The sequence below is a fragment of the Apteryx mantelli genome, chromosome 5, assembly GCF_036417845.1.
Source record: "Apteryx mantelli isolate bAptMan1 chromosome 5, bAptMan1.hap1, whole genome shotgun sequence".
Lineage (NCBI taxonomy): Eukaryota > Metazoa > Chordata > Aves > Apterygiformes > Apterygidae > Apteryx > Apteryx mantelli.
In genome coordinates, this window is record NC_089982.1 from 28,969,967 (window position 1) to 28,991,038 (window position 21,072).

Below are 21,072 nucleotides of genomic sequence, written 5' to 3' on the forward strand. Positions count from 1 at the left end.
CAGTTTTTTTAGAATGTATACCAGTAGTCTTTGCAACATGAATTTAAAGATTTCATCTAGCATAACAGAGATAGGAAGAAAAAAAAACCCTTATTGGCCCAAGCCTAATTTCAGATATATGAGTTTGCTTCACTTTTTTTTAAGTTTTATATATTATCCTCTTTAAAATATTCTTTGTATGACTTCTATTCAAAATATGTAAGTTGCTTTCTATGATAAAAATTAGATTGTAACATCGCCAGGTGAGTGTTTCCATTGTTTGCAATTTTGACACTTTACTCAGGATTAAATTTTCCAAATGACAGCTGGTTCAGGCAGAAGGATTTTAAATTTTTTCAAAGATTCTTTTTTTTCCAGAAACAAGAACAAACAAAAATATGGGGATTATTTTTCCCTTTTGAAAATCTTGGTGACTTTTTCTTCAGAAAGCTTTTAAGTCTAAAGTAAAGATCAGAAATTATGTCAAGATTAACCAAAATCTTGTCAAACCTTTGGAAAAACTGCAGTGTGCATCTGAACAAAAGCTGTTCACATAGCCAAAGATTCCATTTTCATTAAGGGTGTTCAAGCCTCAGTTCTTAATACTACTGACAAACCTATGAATACTTGCCCCCATGTTCCTTCCCAGTCTTCTTATTCACTGGGGCAAGTATTTCAGTATTGGCTTCTCATATTCTAGTGAATCCATTGTTTGGACTGTTGTCTAAGCACTGTTTATTTATATGTGGGATGAAACATCTCAAAGAAGAGAGCTTGAATGCAATTTATTTGAGAATAGCTCATATTCCTGTGGTTAGGGAATTTGTAAGGGTTATAAGAGGATTAGGTTAATGTCATTCATATGTATAAGGCATAAGCAGAACCCTGGAACTGGGTTTTCCCTATCACAACTGAGTGCCTTATTTATGGGGCTTTGTACTGTTGTGGTAAAGTTGGACTTGAGAATGGGGTTAGTTTTTTGGATGTTCTACTGTTGAACCAAAGCAAAATGAAAAACAAACTCAGCTCAGATTACCTTACACAAGATGTCTAGTGAAGTTCTGATCCAATGGCTGGGAAAGAAAAACAGACAATTCCATTTTTGTGTTTGTGCTAATTGCTAAAATTTAGAGGGTCTCAACTCTACCATCTTTGCCAATTTAACCTAGACATGATTTTAAGACCTGAAGATATAGAGCCATGAGACAGATATAAAATACAGTTTGATCTCCTATTTATATTCCCCTCTTTTCTGTGTATCCCCATTCCTTCTTGCCTAAAACAATTTATGTTTTCAAAATTGCTCACAACGTTTGAAGTTATTGCCTTCCAACTGCATGGCTGAATCTAGCAGGTTTTGAAAGAGAATCAGAATCCTGATATTTTTTGAAGCAAATGGTCTAGCTATTAAGCACAGCTTATTACGTGGTATGTCATTCTCCCCTGTTAGTGCTATGCTCCTGTGCAGTTGCCAGTCATTGCCAAGCTAAATCTGTGCCAGGGTTAGCGGTCATACGTCTCCTAATTTGGTGATTGTGTTAAGAACTGTAGGCATTTTAAAAAGAGGTTATAGGAATTCTTTCCTAGATAAAAACTTTGTCTCAGCTCAGCAATCACAGAGACAGTGCTGTGCCTGCCTTCTTGATTTTTTTTCCATTTATAAATAGATTTATCCCTCTAAGAAGGTTCATTTGGAAGGGAGATCAGCTCTAACCAATAGCAGGAACTGAACACATTTGAGAAACAAAGCTTTGGAGAGAGGCTGAAATAAATCAAATGAACTGTGTACCTTTCATTAGTTCTTCATTATTCCAAAGGGAGATAGCATTCTGTATATTTTTGAAAAGGAAAAGACAGTGGAATCCCAGTTATCTAAGCCTCCAATATTGGAAGCACTCTTTCTGATGAACTGTCAACATTGTTACTCCCTGACTATTGACTTGATTTTTTTCATACTTCCAGTTATCCCAAAATATTTCTGTGAACCTAAGCAGTTCTCCTAATTGACGTTGTAAGAATAAAAGGATGCTCAGCAAGAACAGTCATGCTTTGGGGCTTATTTCAAGTATTCCCATTTGAACAGCAGATCTTTTAGAACTTGAGTTTGGGAGGATATCACCCCACCGCTAAGATTTCACCTGATACTGTTTCTAGCAGAAGTGCCTGCATCTAATTTCTGATTCTCATCTGCCATCTTTCTCTAATAATTCTTTTCTTTCAGAGAAGGAGATAATGCATATATGTGTCTAGAGACATTGGTACATATCTGACCTTTATGTCTGCTGGTAAATGTTTAGAATTTAAATTGTTTGGCTTCTGTAATATGTTTCAACCTTTCTTCATGAGAGCTGATTTTTATGTGTTTGTGAGGCCTATTACAAGCAATACATGGTCATATTATAGCATAAAGCTTTTTTGTTTCATTTGAACCGTCACTTTTAACCATCATGCCAAGTGCCATTTAATTTCTGAAATTCTGTTGGTTACATAACAATAATAGTTAGAATCCAGTTCAATGTAATATAAAATAAATCCGCTTAAAAATATATAACTTTTCCTGTGCTGCTTTCTAGAAAAAGATAAATCAACCTTCTGTATCCAGATTTCATAGTGAACCAATGATGATTAGTTTTATGACTAAGGTTATGGAAGAACCATAGCAGATACGTATATATCAGGTAGAGCTTACACCACAAATTCAATTTCTTTGCAGCAAAGTTGTTGTAATCTCTAGTAAACTAGTGTTCTTATATTTTTGACGTTTGTGACACTTCACCTCACTCCTCAGCCTCGTCTTAGCCTCATGTCCCTTTCTCCCTGAATTGCTCTTTGCCTAGTATAAACCAAATGTTCAAATACAGTTGGCTTCATACTTTTTAGTGAAATTTAGTGAAAATGCTGTCATCTACTTATTTAAATATATATATATGTATACACATACACATGCATGTGCACACACACACACACAAATATATATGAAAAAATCCAGAGTTTTTCTGAGATATTTTCATAGCTTTTTGTGTTGTCATTCTATTTATGCTGAGAAATTCTCCAGGGGAGGACTGTGTCTCCTTTTATGTATTGTGTAAGTTTGAGTAGAGTGTCAGCTTTCAATTAAAAAAAAAAACAACGTAAATGAACAAAAAGGTGCATGCAATAATTTTTCTGAAGAGGATGAGAAAATTGAATTTTCTATACTGGATCGTATCTTTCATTTGTTAAAGTTTTGTGGCCTGTTCTGACAGAGGCAACAGCTGATGCCTGAGAAGATGTGAAAATCCTAGCAATATGTACCAATATATTATTATACGGCCATAAATGTAAAAATCCAAGCAAAGGAAGAAAATTATTCCTTGATCTCTGTAATGATCTGTGAAATGCTAAAGCATCATTCTCTTTTTTTATAGGCCACAGAAGGTTGTCAATCATAATGCCTTTTTTTTTTTTAATTTACTGAGAGTTTAGATGCTACAGACTTGTTCAAGCTGTCAGTGTAACCACTAATGTCATGACTTAGATACATGCATGACATTAATTTAAATGCAAAAATATAAATTAAGTTGTCCTCACTAGACAGCACAAAGCCTGTCTTTTCTTACCTCCAGGCAAAAGCTTAGTGAGAAAAATCTTCACAGCTATATTCCATAATCAGTCAAATGATTTATGAAAAAGATATGCTTTAGCTGTTTGTCTGAGGTTGGTCTCTAGAACTGTAATGAATTATCAACAAACATGACCTTCAGAGTGACTTCATTATATATTTCAAAAATATTCATTCATAATCTTCAGGTAGGATCCTGAAATGTATGAGAAAGATGATGGTGTGTAGATTTCTTAAATTATTTAAAATTGTATAGATGAACATTCTAGATAAGGAATTATCCTGGAAAGTAAATGGGAAGTGACTGCTAGTAATATCTATGAAATTTCCTTAATTCAGACCCATTTAGTAATCAGACATGGGATGGCTCTTGTGGGAATCGAGACATAGAATCAATCAACAGTGTCACTAAATTTACAAAAAAAAAAAAAAAATCACCAGGTTAGCCTGTTATTCTGTCCTAGACTCACAAAAAACATATTTAGTCTCTGGTGCCTACAAATGGATATCACTGAATGGAATCTCATGAGCTTCAACTGGACTTTGAAAGGATGAAATGGTTTGTCAATATGACCATATTCTTTTCTAGGATGCAACTTTAGACTAGAACACTAAGTATTTTAGTGCAGATCAATGGCTGCACATGGATTGTAAATAGATGCAAATGCTCTATTTTTTCTGATTAGTAAAAACTATGAATGTACAAGAAATAAAATTAAATTAAGCTTTCCTTTTCCATTTTGCTCATGCTTTACCACGTGCTCAACTTTTGTCCTGAAATTGACTGTTATATTCAGTAAAGCAAAGAAAACAAGATGGTATTATTTTTTAAAAAGGAAGTAACCCTACATCTAAGACTGGGATATGTAGTTTTTCACATATTAATTATCACATGGAAAATGTCTAGAGGCATGTGTAAAAACTATATGTTTGCAGAGAAATTAGGTGGTTTGCATATAAAAGCATAGTATTCTCATGTGTGCTCTTCAATGTTACAGTAAAAGGACAAAATGCTGTCTAAATTTCAGTGATTGTGTTAAAAATTTGAATTTATTCCTTAATATTTTTGTTTTTTAGTTCTAAGTTTTGAGATTGTGTTTTGCCAATGTTCAAATCCTAATGAAAATATAGAACAAAGACATCAAGAACTAACACAGCCTACATCCTTAGAGACGTTTGAACAACTCCAGAGGTGGCAAATTCTTCTCATAAATAAATAAATAAATAAATATTTGGGCTTCACAGATACTATAAGTTAAAGCTGAAACAGTTAGGGAAGTGTAAACTGGAGTTTAATAAAAATTCTGGTAGAATAAAACACTTCCATGTGTTGGTTTTGTTAATGACTACTACAATTCATCTTTCTCTGTGGCTGATGTTTCTCAGAAGTAACACAACAGATATTTAGACATTGGCAACTTTCATCCTTAATTTTTATCTTTAGCTTGTGGAGAAAACTGATGAATCTTTAGCTTTCCCAAGAAGTCTAGAAGGACTAGGTAGAGAATGAAGCTATGATGAGCAGCTGACTCCAGTTTTTTTAAGGACCTCATAAGTTATTAACATGAATCAGCAGAGCATTGCAAATATTGCTGCAGCAGATAACAGCTTGTCTCATAATTTCAGTGTGTTTGTCCATTCATCTAACAAGTTCACAGTCTGAAATTTTGGCAGACTTCAGCTAGATCCCAGGGTTTTTTAACTGGGTTTGTGGAAATCTTTCAGGATTAATTACTGTTGAATATCTACAACAAAATAAAAGTGAAATAATTTGGTAGTATACTTGAGGGAAAACAATTCTAATATTGTTTGCAAATTAAAGGTCTTGGTACAGCAACACTTATTCAATTCAATTGCTCTTCAGTTCTCTGTGATTCCTAGTTTTTCTGCCCTAACTGTTGCTGGATCTTCTTTGTTCTGAGACAGAAGAGCGCACAAGCATGTATTTGTCAGTAATGCCATTTAAATCACTAAGACTAGCTGTGTGTTAAAAGTTAAGCATGTGACTTCTATCTAGCCTTGAGTCCTTAGTAATTTGTACAGTCAAGCTCTATATGAAGGGAGATGTCAGGGCCGGGCCCTGAAACAAGGACACTAATTTTAGACAACATGAATTACGGAAGAATAGCTTTAAAATAACAAGAAGCGCCTCACCTTTGTCTCTAAAAAGCATGTAAAATGTTAAAATGACCAACCTTATTCATGAGTTTCATGTGGGATTATTCAATAGCTATCACTCTCTTCCAAACAAGTTGGATGCTTCAGGTTAGGATTGAAGCAGCTAAACTTGGAAGCAGAATAGATTTAATATTTTCACCCCAGAAAGTAAGGAGGGCAACAAAAGGTTTATTCAGCCTTAAGGATCTATTTCATTTTTATTGCAGTCATTTGCAGCTAAGCAGAGGGAATCTGGAAACAATGGGTTTGCCTAAGGGAGGGCTTGAGGCAGAGGAGTTGCTCTTGCTTATCCTGTGGTCCAGCGGCTAAGGTGCGCACGCAGCGTGGAACACCATGTCGTAGCCCTTCGCTGCCTCATTTGCAGTAAGGAACTTTGATATCCCAGTTCAGGAGAATGATTATACCCAGCTTCTAATGACTACATGTATGTGTTCATGTGTGTAAGTATGTGTGTGTGTGTGTGTATATGTGTATATATATATATATACACACACATATACACACACAAGTATGTATATACACACACATGTCCCAGTATATAACCTAATGTTTAAATCTGTTTAAATAAGCTATAATGTATAGCTATGGGATACAAGAAGAGCTAATTTCTTCACAGTCATTTGCTGAACGGAAAATTAATTAAATCCCCTTGTAAAATCAAATGTTTTAGAAATGATAAAATAAGTCTTTCCCCCTTTTTTTTTTTCTTGGCAAAAATTATCAGATTGGAATTTTGCAGTAAGTTTGGCTGCTAAAAACATTAAATTTCAGTGAATAATCTCTAACTATTTTCTTCCTCTGGAAATACATCCACCCATATGTGAAATATCTTAAAATTATGGCAACTTTTTGAACTGCTGATGGAGGTACTCAAAAATCACCAGTGACTTATGAAAATATTAGACTTTAACAGAACATTTAGAAAACAAGAGGACATGTGACTGAATGATCATGTTTCTTGTACAGCGTGCTTTCTATTCAGACTCCCTGTAGAAAAGACCTTAAATGACTCTTCTTAACTTAGAAGAAAGCAGGAAAGTGGATTGGTAATATAAGAACTACCATGCACAACATATTGCTATTGAAAAATTAACCTTCTTTGGAAATTTTTATTTTTTATTGTTTTATTTTGACAATAATAATTTTTTTTAGCTTGCTGAACACCAGGTTTTCCTGGTGTGGCACTTGAGCTGGAGTTATGAAAACTGCTTTAAAATTTTAATTTTAAGTTGCACTTATTGGTAATCAAAATGATACTGTATGATGATGTATTATTTTAATTATTGCTTGTGCTACTTTCTTTTTCTCTATCTCTTTCTACCTATATATACAATTGCCTGTGCAATTAAGCAATATGACCCATATGATTCTTAGTAAAGTGAGAGTTAGTATCTGTTGAGCTTACTGTGGTTAGTGTGCCTTATGAGTACTTTATAAGTCATTGTCCCTTTCTCCCAAAGGGTTAACAGCAAATGGTTATTTAAACTCAACTGTTCAGCAGTGTTGGAATTAAAATCAGATGAAGCAGGATTAGGCAATGTGTGTCACCATGCAACTATAAAATACTTGCTCTGTAGACAGTGGTAGAATTAGACGGAATAGATCCTTCATAGATATAAACCAGAATTTTTTTCATGGATGAAGATATGTTCATTATATTATATTAGAGCGGGTCAAGCACCCTCTTAGCCAGTGCTAGGGAGAGGCCTATATAAGAGCCAGGCCCAGAGTGCAGCTAACAGAGGCAGCGAACAGATGCAGCAGTTTGCACAGAAGGGTGCACGAAGGTACCTTCGTTTCTGTTCCCTGTGGTGTACGCTTCCTCAAGTATGGTCGTGACACGCTGCAGAGCACATTCCCCAGTGGCTGTTGAAGTTGCTGTGTCAGAGGCTGGGACCCAGACAGACCCTCTGACAGTAGATGCAGCTCTACAGGTCTCAGGCTGCAGAGAGTGCTTGGGGCCTCTCCGGGAGGCCTGGGCTGGCAGCCAGCTCTCCTGCAGGAGGTGTGCTGCTGTTGACGAGTTGTGTCGTCAGGTAAGGGAGTTACGGGAGGAGGTCAGTAGGCTGCGCAGCATCCGAGAAGATGAGCAAGAGATGGACAGGGTATTCTTGGAGACTGTGCAGCTTCGGGAGTCCCAACCCCCCGCAGCAGTGGAGTTGCCAGAGGGCTCTGTGCCGTGTGAAACGGTACATCATAACACTGTAGAAGAAGGCTGGAAACTGGTCACTGCTCATGGGAGGAGAAAGGCTCCTACTCCTCCCAAAGACTTGCAGCTGAAGAACAGGTTTAGTGCCCTCCAGGATGAGGAGGAGATGGGCATGGCTGCAAGGGAAGTACCTGGGACAACAGACCCTGTGCCTTGCGGGAACACCCGGAAGAAGTGGCGGGTGATTGTTGTGGGGGACTCCCTGCTGCAGGGGACGGAGGCATCTATCTGCCGACCTGACCTCATGTCTAGAGAGGTCTGTGGCCTGCCAGGGGCTCATGTAAGAGATGTCATGGAAAGACTGCCTAGGCTCATCCATTCTTCGGGCTATTACCCACTGCTGCTCTTCCATGTGGGCGCCAATGACACCAAGGGCAAACTGGAGACCATCAAGCAGGATTTCAGAGCTCTGGGGATGGTGGTCAAGGGTCTGGGAGCCCAGGTCATCTTCTCCTCAATCCTGCCAGTGAGGGGGATGGATGAGAGGAGGAGGAGACGGACTTTCCAAGTTAACGACTGGCTGCGCCGCTGGTGTTGGCAACAGGGTTTTGGTTTCTACGACCATGGGACCCTGTTTGAAGATCGACAACTGATGGCGGGAGATGGGATCCACCTCACGAGGCGGGGCACGCAGGTCTTTGCCAACAGGTTGGCCAACCTGGTAAGGAGGGCTTTAAACTAGGAAAGATGGGGGAAGGGGAGAGTTATAGTGCCAGGGTAGTTGGCAAAAGACAGCTCAAGTCAGGACGCCTCCAGCAGGTGAATGCAGCCAGGGAAGTGCGCATGGGATGTGGCTATGGAGGACCCTCTTGTATCCCTCCTGGGAAACCTGCATGCTCGATCACCTCTCTGAAATGCCTGTACACCAATGCACGCAGCATGGGGAATAAACAGGAAGAACTAGAGATCTATGTGCGGTCGCAGGGCCATGATCTCATTGCCATTACAGAGACATGGTGGGATAGCTCGCATGACTGGAGTGCTGTCATGGATGGCTACATGCTTTTTACGAAAGACAGGCCAGGAAAGCGAGGTGGTGGAGTTGCTCTTTATGTGAGAGAGCAACTGGAATGTATTGAGCTGTGCCTAGGGGTGGATGAAGAGCGAGTCGAGAGCTTATGGGTAAGGATTCAAGGGCAGGCTAGCATGGGTGCCACTGTTGTGGGTGTTTAGTACAGGCCACCTGATGAGGAAGAGGAAGTCGATGAGGCCTTCTACAGACAGCTGGAAGTAGCCTCACAATCCCAGGCCCTGGTTCTCATGGGGGACTTCAAGCACCCTGATATCTGCTGGAAAGACAACACAGCTAGGCACAAACAGTCCCGGAGGCTCCTGCAGAGCATTGGTGACAACTTCTTGACACAGGTGGTGGAGGAGCCAACAAGGAGAGGTGTGCTGCTGGACCTGGTACTAACAAACAAAGAAGGACTGGTGGAAGATGTGAAGGTCGGGGGCAGCCTTGGCTGCAGTGACCATGAGATGGTGGAGTTCAGGATCCTGCGAGGAGGCAGCAGGGCACCAAGTAGGATCGCAACCCTGGACTTCAGGAGAGCAAACTTTGGCCTCTTCAGGGACCTACTTGGAGGAATCCCATGGGTTAGGGCCCTAGAAGGAAGGGGTGTTCAAGAGAGCTGGTTAATATTCAAACATCACTTCCTCCAGGCTCAAGAGGGGTGCATGCCTATGAGTAGGAAGTCAAGCAAAGGAGGCAGGAGACCTGCATGGATGAGCAAGGAGCTCCTGGCAAAACTCAACCAGAAGAAGGAAGTATACAGAAAGTGGAAAGGGGGACAGGCCACTTGGGACGATTATAGAAACGTTGTCAGAGTATGCAGGGATGCGATGAGGAAGGCTAAGGCCCGTTTGGAATTAAATCTGGCGAGAGATGTCAAAGACAACAAGAAGGGCTTCTTCAAATACATCAGTAGCAAGAGGAAGACTAGGGAAAATGTGGGGCCTTTGCAGAATGGGGTGGGAGCCCTGGTGACGAAGGATGCAGAGAAGGCAGAGTTACTGAATGCTGCCTTTGCTTCAGTCTTTTCTGCTCAGGCCAGCCCTCAGGAACCCCAGATCCTGGAAATTACCTTTTGTTTGTCCACCTATTTCAACTAAAATTTTATAAGACATATGTGACTGCAAGGCAGGAAAGGGAGGGTCGGATCCTGGAGGCAAGAGAGAAAGTCTGGAGAAAGGAAGACTTTCCCTTGGTGGAGGAGGACTGGGTTAGAGATCATTTAAGCAAACCTGACACCCACAAATCCATGGGCCCTGATGGGATGCACCCACGAGTGCTGAGGAAGCTGGCGGATGTCATTGCTAAGCCACTCTCCATCATCTTTGAAAGATCATGGAGGACAGGAGAGGTGCCTGAGGACTGGAAGAAAGCCAGCGTCACCCCAGTCTTCAAAAAGGGCAAGAAGGAGGACCCAGGGAACTACAGGCCAGTCAGTCTCACCTGCATCTCTGGAAAGGTGATGGAGCAGCTCATCCTGGAGGCCATCTCCAAGCATGTGGAAGAAAAGAAGGTGATCAGGAGTAGCCAGCATGGCTTCACCAAGGGGAAATCATGCCTAACCAACCTGATAGCCTTCTCTGATGGAATGACTGCCTGGGTAGATGAGGGGAGAGCAGTGGATGTTGTCTACCTTGACTTCAGCAAGGCTTTCGACACTGTCTCCCATAGCATCCTCATAGACAAGCTCAGGAAGTGTGGGCTAGATGAGTGGACAGTGAGGTGGATTGAGAACTGGCTGAATGGCAGAGCTCAGAGAGTTGTGATCAGCGGTGCAGAAGTCTAGTTGGAGGCCTGTAGCTAGCGGTGTCCCGCAGGGGTCAGTCCTGGGTCCAGTCTTGTTCAACTTCTTCATCAATGACCTGGATGAAGGGACAGAGTGCACCCTCAGCAAGTTTGCCGACGACACAAAACTGGGAGGAATGGCTGATACACCAGAGGGCTGTGCTGCCATTCAGGGAGACCTGGAGAGGCTGGAGAGGTGGGCAGAGAGGAACCTCATGAAGTTCAACAAAGGCAAGTGCAGGGTCCTGCACCTGGGGAAGAATAACCCCATGCACCAGTACAGGTTGGGGGTTGACCTGCTGGAAAGCAGCTCTGCGGAGAAGGACCTGGGAGTGCTGGTGGACACCAAGTTAAGCATGAGGCAGCAATGTGCCCTTGTGGCCAAGAAGGCCAATGGTATCCTGGGGTGCATCAGGAAGAGTGTTGCCAGCAGGTCGAGGGAGGTGATTCTCCCCCTCTCCTCAGCCCTGGTGAGGCCCCATCTAGAGTACTGCATCCAGTTCTGGGCTCCCCAGTACAAGAGGGATGTGGCACTCCTGGAGCAAGTCCAGCGAAGGGCTACAAAGATGATTAGGGGACTGGAGCATCTCTCTTATGAGGAAAGGCGGAGAGAGCTGGGCCTGTTTAGCCTGGAGAAGAGAAGGCTGAGAGGAGATTTTTCAACGTGTACAAGTATCTGAAGGGAGGGTGTCGAGAGGATGGGACCAGACTCCTTTCAGTGGTGCCGAGCGACAGGACGCAAGGCAACGGGCACAAACTGAAACACAGACACTTCCATCTGAACATGAGGAAAAACTTTTTCACTGTGAGGGTGACAGAGCACTGGAACAGGTTGCCCAGAGAGGTGGTGGAGTCTCCTTCTCTGGAGATATTCAAAACCTGCCTGGACGCGATCCTGTGCAATGTGCTCTCGGTGACCCTGCTTGAGCAGGGGGGTTGGACTAGATGATCTCCAGAGGTCCCTTCCAACCTCAACCATTCTGTGATTCTGTGATTCATTTACCCTACCTGTGACTGTGGCCAATATATTAATATTATTGAGAACTGGTGCAAAGCTGCAGTAGCTTTTTTGTCATGATACATATAAATATAACAACAATTTACTTTACTTGATGAATTTGAGAGGACAAGGACTGTCTGATGCACTCCTGAGATAAGTGTACTGTTTCATAGAAATGAGATTGATTTCAAAACTGAGGAAGCTGTTCACTGAAATATTTACTGTTTGACTTGCATTTCCAGCAAGTTTTATGTGATTTAAATGCTAGATTCCCATCCAGATGAGAAATGAAATCTCTATAGTCAAGTCTGTCTGCTTTTTAAATTATTCTTTCTTCATAAATGATTTTGAAAGAAAAGAATTCATAAAATTAAAGTTAATTAAGCTCCTGACAAGGTAAGATTGATAAATCCCCAATAGACTGAAGTATTCTGGTTATCCCCATCATGCGTATATGATGAGCAAAATGAGTGTTTCCTCTTACTTGTTTATCACACTTCCAAATATATCTTCTTTTGCCCTTACCTCTCTGCAAAGAACTAACACAGTATGGAGTATGGGACAGTTATTATTTGTTCTGTTGGTCCAGTGATTTTTTTGACAAGAATTGTGTTTTCATAGAAAAAACAACCCTCTCTTTTTGGGAGAAGAGCATTATGCAATTGGTTAATGGAAGCATCAATGTTTTGCTGTCAGTTCGATACAGAGACAAATTAAAGCTGCTAAAAAGAGATATATATATATTTTTTTCCACAGAGAAGCATTAGCTGTGAAACTCATTACCATAAAATGCCATTTAGACCCAAAGCTCAGCAGAAAAGAACTAGATACGTCAGTGAGAGCATCTGCTTTATATCCAGGATTTTTGACCTAACATGTATTTCAAAATACTTACCTTACCTGCCTAAGAGTCACAGAACTCCTTCCACAAACCTTGGAAAGCCAAGAAAAGAGGTGTGTGTCCTAAACTACTTACCACACAACCTTCCTATCCATTGACAGATGGGGTCAGCTGACATGGAGCTGTGTTTCCAAGCCACCTGCGTCCTGAAACAATGCAGGTGATCATCCTTCTTCTCTGCTCCTGGCTCGCTCTCTGCCCTGCTCAGAGTTACAGCTAAGCTGACAGCCCCTGGGTCAGTTACCTGACGTAGTTCTGGCTTTGGAGCCAAACTTAGTCTTTTCGCAAACCGAATATGGCATAAAGGACATAGAACCCATCTTGTCTACCTCCTCCTCCTGATCTATGAGTTTTCTTGCACATTTTGGTAGGGCATGTATGATCAGGCAGTCTGAGAGACAGGATGTCAAACAAGAAGGACCACACACCTCATTTAGTGTAATAATTCCTGTGTTCCTATAGGTAGTCGCTATGGGAAATAATAGTTATAATGTAATCCAGTACAATTAGTGGCAGGAGACAATCCAAGAATTGGAATTTTAGAGTTTTGCTTGAAATGAAAAGCATGTGTTAAAAGTTGTATTGATTATTTTAATCCAGTCTCCCATAACCATATTGTTAAGCAGTATGACTCCTCTTTGTCTATAGTTTCCCTGTTAGGAGAGGAACAAAGCAATTGATCTGCTATTAACTAAATATACTCGAGAATACTTTGCACTAACCATTTGAATAGGAAATGGAAGAATGCTTTAGAATAACATTTTCTGCCATGCTTCATGATATCACTATAGTAACTAAGAGTTCAGTCTCAATGCTGTGTTTTTGTGCTTATATTTTCACACAGAAAAGAGACGTAGCTATTGGTCTTTAAAAAAGAAAGCTGATCATTAATTTTGCACTTTGTAAATTCCCATTTATCAGAGCATATTTGCAAAATGATATGTATCAAACAAAGAAAGTGGCAATTTTAAATTACAGAAAAGCATGATATAATACAGCATAAAAATGGTTTCTTTAAATCCATGTTTCAAAAATAATAATATTACACAGCCTTTAAAAGCCTAACTAAAAAAGTTGACTAGATAGCTCAAAGGCTTTGACTGGGATGTTGAAGTACACAGCTATTGATGTCCTTTCAAATATAGCTTATGTTGGTGGTAAAAGGAAGCTGTTTCAAGATCATGATTTGATTGCCTTGGTAAAATGTACTTGTGATCTTCAGGAAGCTGTAGGTATTTCAGTACCGTGACATTTGGTTGTGGATGGCAATGGGTTGGCTGCTTTAATAATGGTGACAAGAAGTTGCTGGCCATAAAAATAATGAGTTACACAAGTGAGAGACCCTGAACAAGTCTCTCTCTGACAGGCCGATTTGAAGACGTGTGCTGTGGTTTCTATGTATTATCTCTGACATAAAAAAAAAAAAAAGCACTTCAGCCTCCTGTTAACTAATCTCAGTATGTTACATGTTCTAATCACTGTTAAACTGCTTATAGTTATGATTCACACAGTCACAGTGACTTAAGTAATTGATATTGGCAATAAAACCGCCAGTAGACTTAAATGGTAAAAATTCCTGTAAACTGAATAAGGATAGTGTTTTCCCCTTCCTGTGCAGGTCCAGAGAACTACACTTGTTAGAGAACTAATGCCTTTAAGTTATATTTCACTGCTTGTGGAAGCAATATAATACAAAAGGCTTGTGCAGGCTTGTTTATGTTTTATATACAGAACTCGATTCCACTGGATATATGATACAGCAGTTTTTTTAGGAATAAAGGAAGGGTGAATTCAATGGATCCATAGGTTACTCCTCAATAGAGAAGAAAATAAACAGCATAGAGAGGCTGTTCTGACTGAGTCTTCATTAACTGATAGATAAATTAGTCTTCCTCCTTTGGAAAGAATTCTGTTTTTTCTCAAGCACAGAGAAATTTCATAGCAATAATCTAATTTCTTGGTGCATAAAAGTGAGAGGGATTAGATATGCTATACCAATTACAAACCTGTAATGGCATTCGTGATGATCACTGAACTGCTAGAGTTGATACAGAGCAGCAGCAACTTAAATATTGACAGAGAAACGGTCTTTTGTAGAACCTGTCACAGCTAAAGTGTTTAATTTCCTGATTTGTAAATGTGAAAGTAATTTTAAAAACTTACTCATCATTCCTGTATATTTCTTTTCTTTTAGCACGTTTCATTATTTTTGTGAGTGATGATTAGTGCTCAGACAAAACTAAGATTTTCGTAATGAAATACATGAAATTGTTTTCCTAACACCCATATTGCTTGATTCAGTGTCTGATATGAAGCACATTTAAAATATTTATATAGAATGCAGTTAGTATATGTAGCACAAATGTTGCCATGAATGTTACCTTAGACTGTAATAATCCTAACAACTGGTATTTTATGATTAACAGCAAAAAATGTAATAACAAGTGGATAACAACAGTTAACACCTTTGAAAAACTATCTGCGTTACATAGTAACCTTTGGGAATATTACAGTTTGTGGTAGTGCTAAGTACTAGAAGCAACCATGTATGCATCCCTTTAGGAATCTCTCTTTAATAGTACAACAATGCACCATATAATAGTAATGAAAAATGTATGTTATTTCAAAAAAAGATGTAGATAATATTTATTCATTATTGGTCAAACTTTTCTGGATATTAGAGAAGTGAGTTAACTATAAGTGCTTGTTTCAAACCAGATTTCACACTGGAAATAAGAAAAGACATTTGCCTTCCAGGTACTTACTGATTCCATTAGACATGATGGATTTTTTGTATTATAGAGATTCTTAGAAGATGAAAAATACTGATTGCCTCCCTTCTCTAATATAGCAATAGTTCATGTCTTGGAACTAGTTTTATTGTCAAAGTGAATAATATTTTAATATGTTTAGAGATGGCCTCATTCTTCTTGATGGAAAAATGAAATGACTTTTGACATCAGGGGATTTTGTTATCCATTACTTGAGTAGCATCAGTGCCACATAGTTCTGATGATGGATTTCAGGTGTGATTTTTGGAAGCATAAATGTCCATAGTGCGTTACGATTTGGGCACCTCTTTATAAGTAGTGATTCTGTGTTAGAGCAAAAGCATTTGGGCTTTCTATAGAGTGAACCATAAAGCAAATCAAAGGTCTCTATCAGAATGCTCTTTAGAATAGTTCTTGAACACATTCTTTAGCACCAAAATGTTTTACTACTTTAACATTCAACAATGTTTTCAATTTCTAAGCCCTATTGGACTATAATAGTATCTAAATGCGATTCCAGATGAAGTCTCTGTCCACTTTAAAAGTAGTCCCATATAGTTTGATTTATCTTCCCCCAGAAATTCAATAAAATAGTGAAGCATAAGTGGCAGATAAGTTTGTTGAAAATTTAATTAAAATTACAATTACAGCTTAGTGTTTTATGATTTATTTAGTCCATGTGCATTATTGTCCTTTTTTCAGTAGTTTACCCCCACCTTATCTTAATATCCATTACCATGACTGGTGCTAATTATTACAGTCTTTGCAATCTCTTTTTTCCTTCGTGTCAGCTGAGATTTAGAAAATTTGTCAGAAATCATTCTCAGTGGGGGAGCATGTCAAACCAGATTGTGTTTAATTGAATGCAGGTTTAAATGTCAAGGAATACCTTACATTTCCTGTGTTCATTTACAACATTGCATAACTTTGTTTTCTGTTTTTCCTTTACTTTATGTGTTGTTGAGACCTATCCATGGTTTTATTGCCTTTCACAGTGTTAATATACATGCAGAATGTAACTCCTTTCACAGATAAATATGAAATAGTATTACAAATAATTTTATTGTTAATTCCATCTTACAGTTTTCATATTCTAGGCCTGAAAGAAAAATGACCCTGGACTCCATCTGCTTCTGCTCCTTTTGAGCTAAATAATAAAAATTCATTTGAGATTTCTAACTGTAAGAACACTTGGGGCCAAAGCTTTACCTTTTCCTTGTAAAGGAAATTGTCAAGTAGTATTAAAAGCAGTAATCAAGGTTTGATTTCACTAATATAGAGATTTTAGCAGAGATACTGGACTGTTAGCTGTGGAGTTTTTGTGTTTGTTTTTGAGAAAGTGTTTGTGTATTGCCAGACTCTCAGACTGAATATGATTCTTTATGTAAAAGAGTGACTCTGAATGAAGAAAAATACATACTCTGTAAAAAATATACTTGAGAATTTGCTATAGTGAGCTAAAAGCATTCCTTCTCTACAGTAACTCAGTTATTCAGCTCTCAGGGTTTGCTGGCTGGGCAAGTAATAGATTGTGAGGCACATAGACTTAGCTCCTTTTTAGGACTTTACATTTCATTCATCTCCTTTATAAGTGCAAACAAATTACCCAGAAAAAGCCTAAAGAATCCAGTGTCTTTCTGGTTTTCCTTTCTTGTAACAGATCATGTTAACATTTACATCACTTAAAGGGTTGACAGCTGAAATGATACAAAGGAAGAGCACTGTCTTCAAAGTCAGAGAGACATTTAGTAAATTATCCTGCTGTCAAAAAGTAAAACCAGAACTCAATTGCATAGAGTAATGCTGAATGATAGAGGTCTAGAACTCCAAAGGGACTTTAGTGCAATAGTACGCAGTGTCGTGATGTCTCCAGATGAGGGGCTTGGTCTCTGTAAGCAGGCTCTGTTGTGCTGAATTTTTGTGCGCTGCAAGAAAGGTAGATGTCTGACAAGTCCATGCAAGACAAAACCAGCTGAGAAGCAGTCTAACCAGGCAATAGGAAATGGTGAGGACAGGGATGCGTCTTCCTCTCTCTGGAATTTAGGCATCTTATAACATACTTCCTGGTGATTCCTTCCTTTAATTGGAATTTGCAGCACTGAACCTACTATTTTCTTTAAAAAGTGAGCGTGTTGCTTTTGAAGCCTGTCAAGAAGATGAGACTGGCAGGCAGGGTTCTCTCTTCCTTCTCTTCTTTCTTTTTCCCTTTAAAAAGTTCTGGTATCATGTTGATGTGAAACATAAAAAAATCCTGAAAGATCATATGGAATACCTAGTTTTTAAATGATTTTAATAAAAGTTGCACCATTCTTAAGGGATGTTTGGGTCTTTTTTTTTTTTTTTCCTTTTAAGTCAATTACTGTATCTGTTGATCAAAGTTTGGACAGCTCTTTGAAAACCTTTTTTGAAAGACACTTCATATGCATCATTTTAAAAGCATATTGTAACTCAGGGGCTTGTCCAGTGCAATGCAGGAAGGTAATAAATAATCTGACTTTGTGTAAACAGCAGAGCCAGCAGACACTTCAGTGAAAACCATTCTGAAGTATATACAGTGCTGCAGCAAAGAAAAAGAGTTGAGCTGGCAAAAAAAAGAAAAGAAAAGAAAAGACAATCTTCTGAGGAACACACGCTAGTGTTTGAAAAGGGAATCTAATGTGGAAAGAAGGAATTCCTACAAAACGTTTTTTCTGTGAATGTGCTTTATCCATATCAATCAAATGAAACACAGAAAACGTAAATCTAGAGAAGGCAAAAAGAAGCCAAGCAATCATACTTATACTGAAAAAAAAGTTTGCAAGTTTTAAAGTGCTTGAAATGAAGAACAGATCATGGGCCAGATCCTTGCTCATGTTAAGATAATACTGTGCCATATTCCTGCTCTCTAAATGCTTGGGTTGAAACACTGGCTTTGCTGGCAGGGTGGTGGGGAATGGGGGTAAGAAAGATTCATGCTTATTTCTATATACCAGACCTACAAAGATAACAACACTTACCTTCTTACTTGAGAATCGCTGTATGACATGGAACTGCTGTCATGCCAGCCTAAACATATGGCCTGCAGCCCAACCACTCCCCTGGTGGCTTTGGGCTGACGGCATCAGTGGGTTTAATTTACCATGGCTTTGGTGCACCATCCACAGCAGCTTAGGCAAAAATTACCTTTTCCAGCTACATTAAATGCTAATCATTCCAAAATAGAATCTCTTCTCTAATATGGAGTAAAATACCATTATAGTGTGCCTAGAATTTAGGAAAAGAAAAATTGAGGTTGTTATGCTTCTGTGCTTTCCCACACCCTCCACCGATATACTATTTTCAGCATCATATTTAAATTTTGCCTCTGTTATGGAAAGGGTAAAGGCTATGAAATATTAAGATCATAGTTTACACACAAGGCAGTACATATACAAAGCCTCCTTGAAATCTGAATTTTCAGCAAGAATTATATAGGTCTGAACCAGAGTGCTTATTTAGATTAGGAGAATATTTACAATAGTTTGGGGAAAAGGAAGACTTAAAGACTAAAGACAAGTGAATAGATCTGGACAAAAAATAAGAACCCTGCTAGAGGGAAGTAAGGTATTTGTATGTGGGAATTGCTGGGGAGAAAATATGTCTGATCATAAAAGAGATAGAATGGCCTCTCAGGTAATCATTGCAAACAAAGGAAGTGCAGAATACAAAACAAGGAGCCGGATCTAAATAGTTGATAAGTAATTGGTTATCAGAAAATTAGCTCTTTGATTCATTTTAAGACTATATATGAACATCCGTATCTACTTAAAGTAATTTTTTAATTAGTATTTTTAAGAATGCTTTAACAGGTTTGCTTTTATAACAAGCAGTCTATAAAAGGGAAAACATGGATTACAGCCTGGGAAGTGGTAAAGCTATGGGTAATTTGGTATATACCATCATCTTATTTGTATTTTTCTAGTGCCCATGAGACCCAATCAAAGAAAAGGGTCCCACTCTAACAACACTTTTACAAATAAATAATAAAAAAGCAGAGACTGTCCAAGAGAATTCAGAGTCTCTGTTTATGACAGCACCATGAATAGTGGATGAACAGAGAGGAAGGAAGTGAGAGGATAGTGAGAGGGAGGTAACAGCAAAAGAATCTCATTTTAATACACTCTTTCTGTTTAATATTCTTGTTTATACCCACCCTTACTTACCAATTTACAAAGGTTTCTGTTCTAGTGGCATTAGGGCCTCAGTGAATTTTCAGATCCTTCTTATACCAGTTAAAATTCTTATCCAGCCGAAATCAAAGACAGCATTGCTGTTGACTTCAGTCGGGCCAGGATTGCTGTACTACACATGAGAACCCCATTCATTTCTATAGGCTCGGTGAGTCATCATTCAGTCATGAATAACAGACTACTAAATTCCACTAAAAACCTAAAAGGCTAAATATTACTCTGAATGAGTAAGCGTGCAGATTTGTTCTGTAAGAATTTCCTTCTCAATCACTCTGTTTCTATCTCTGTTCTGTTTTCCTTTTTTCCTCTTATTCTTGGTTTCTTTCCCTGTTCCTTTCTCTTCTTAGCTTTCTAAATGTGGTTATAAAGGTTCTTGACCTGAATAAAATTAATTGAAGGTTCTTAACATGCAGCCTGTGCATTAGTCATTTAATATATCCCCAGATGACCCAAGGTCATCTTTCTAGATGTCAGCCATGGATAGAGAAGTAGACACTTCGTACTCACCCCGTGCTGCTGTTCCTGGGCTCATATTAGTTTGCAGATACATAACAGTGAAATAATTGAATTTTTAGCTAGATTCTTCTATAATTCACCCTTTGGTTTGTTAAAGAGTTGAGGTTTCTAGATATGTATATCTTACCAGCTTGTGATGATATATTATGACTTGATTCTGAAAGTCATTTTCTAACATTCACCACAGTTTTCTGAAAACAGATCAGATTCCCTAAAAACACTGACTCTGAGCAGCTAATAAGAAATGTTTATAATCTGATACTGGTAAAGTTTTTTCCTTAGGAGAGTGTGTTTATCTATAAATTACAGCCAGAGATTTGAAGCTGAGACCAGCACTGTGAACTCTCTCCAATAAAACCTGAAGCTGCAAGGCAATCAAGTAATCCATCTATAAATCTAGAATTAAATAAACTGACTTGCATGTGAGGACTTCTCATGGCCCACAAAGCTTTCATTATAATGCAAAGCAAAATAGTTTGTTTTTTTTTCTATGTGGTCCTTAATTGTACAATACATCGCTTTATATTTGTATTTTGGGTTTAGAGGGAAATTTATACAAGCTGTTTGAAAAAACCTTGCTCAAGATGCAAGATTTTTTGTGCTGATCACTATGAGAAGGAAGATACACTAAGAAAAAAATATGTTCTTTAGTTATGTATTTTTTGCAGGATGGTGCATTTTTAGAAATTATTCCAGTAAAATAGAAAGTCAAATGATTTCATATTCTATAAATAATACTACATAATTTTCAGGTTTATATAGGTTTGCTATACTAGGGCTTCACAAACTGGAATGGGCCATGCCACTTATTATAGATCTTTGTAGTATATGCACTCTTGGAAATATGCCTATATTTTAATTAAGAGCAGGGAAAAATCAGAAGTGCAATTCCTTCTCTTCCCCACACAGGCA